The sequence below is a fragment of the Orycteropus afer genome, unplaced genomic scaffold (assembly GCF_000298275.1).
Source record: "Orycteropus afer afer isolate SDZICR_OR568_19922 unplaced genomic scaffold, OryAfe1.0 scaffold00002, whole genome shotgun sequence".
Classification (NCBI taxonomy): domain Eukaryota; kingdom Metazoa; phylum Chordata; class Mammalia; order Tubulidentata; family Orycteropodidae; genus Orycteropus; species Orycteropus afer.
Window position 1 is genome coordinate 15,743,612 of NW_006921589.1, and position 1,674 is coordinate 15,745,285.

Consider the following 1,674-nt stretch of genomic DNA (forward strand, 5'->3'; position numbering starts at 1 on the left):
ATTGTGTTAGGTAGGTAATTTAAACACAGTAAAGAATTCTTCAGCATGTTAGGTAGGTAATTTAAACACAGTAAAGAATTCTTCAGCATGTTATTACAGATTTTAGCAATTAAGTTGAGTGCATTAATCAGGCAAAGAAGAAACACACATTCCAGTCTCAGGGTACAGTAATAGCTGTCCACGAGGAAGGAAGGGGGGACTGTAACCTTGAGGTTGCATGGCCACTAGGTGTCCCAGTGCTGCTGAGAATGAAGTGTACAGCAGAACCAATGGTAGATTGGAAAAGTGGCTCAGGCTCATTCAGGGACAACTGAGCCTGTTCATATCACATTTAAACTTCCAAAGAAGGAAAGATTTGATTGGATTCCAGTTGGCATCATCCAGTATGAAACAAACCTGTTGGTTAGAGTTTTACACAAAATACCTCAGGGGATTGACCTCCCTCATGGGTAGCCAGCCTATAAATAATCTTTCAAAGAAAAGTTTTATAGAAATGGGTGGTACAAATGGTTTGCAATTGGCAGTTTGAAGTGTAACACATGGAGTTTCCATGAGTCAGGGGCCAACTTGATGGCAACTAACAGAAACAACAAAGGCAACATTACCATAAAAATTATGAAATATACATACCAAAAATCTTTCAAACCCTTCTAACTGCATAATCACCAAATACTTCATCTTTGTGAACTTTGTTACATCACATGTAAAATAAATACTAGGCTGTTGTAAGACTTCAGGTATGTAAAGGGTCTACGAAAATCTCTGGCATGTAATAGGCACTCAATAATTGATAGTTGTGGACAAAGTTGCTGGTGTCTTCTTTTAACGAGCATTCTCAAATTAACTGGATAGGACAATCAAAGTAAATATTGTCCACATGTTTCTCAGTACTAAATATGAATCCAGGGAGCTCTGGTGGCATAGTGCCTAAGGCACATGACTGCTAACCAGAAGGTTGGTGGTTCAAACCCACCAGCCACTCCTTGGAAGGAAGATTTGGCAATCTACTTCTGTAGTGATACTGCCTCCGAAACCCAAGGAGGGGTCACTATGAGTCGGAGACGACGCGTCAGCACATAACAACAACAACAACAACAAATATGAATCCACTAAACTCAATGCTAGCCATGCCCAGATCTCTTTAGTGAGGAAAGTACATAAAAGAGGTTCCTCTAGTGCAATTTTTTAAAGTTTTGTGTTACGTAAATGAAATAAAGCCAACTCAATACAACCTAGGTTTTCAAGTGTAAACTCAAATAATTTGAATCCATGACCTCTGCTCTTTCCACTATAGCATACCACAACTAAAGTGCAGAAGAATCAAGATATCAGTAAATTTTATACTCTTGATAGGTCCTCATTTTAGCTCTTAGGAATATTTTCACTGTCCCAGAATCTTGAAACTTGATCCTTTTCCTCCAATTTACATTCTTTTTTAGAAAGCAAACACATGGATCAATTAAAAGAAAAGGCACTATTTAAATATAGAATGTAGCCATAAAAACAAAAAAAAACCAACCTCACTGCTGTCGAGTTGGACCTTCCTTGGGTTTCTGAGGTGGTATCACTACAGAAGTAGATTGCTCAATCTTCCTTCTGAGGAGTGGCTGGTGGGTTTGAACCACCAGCCTTCTGGTTAGCAGGCAAATGCCTTAGGCACTATGCCACCAGAGT

The 1,674-nt window shown here is 39.1% G+C and overlaps 1 protein-coding gene across 1 annotated transcript in view; it reads left to right on the forward strand.

Annotated features, from left to right (window-relative positions):
* Positions 1–1,674, forward strand: part of ABCA12 (ATP binding cassette subfamily A member 12) — a 214,616-nt gene that overhangs the window by 102,136 nt on the left and 110,806 nt on the right. The window lies entirely within an intron of this gene.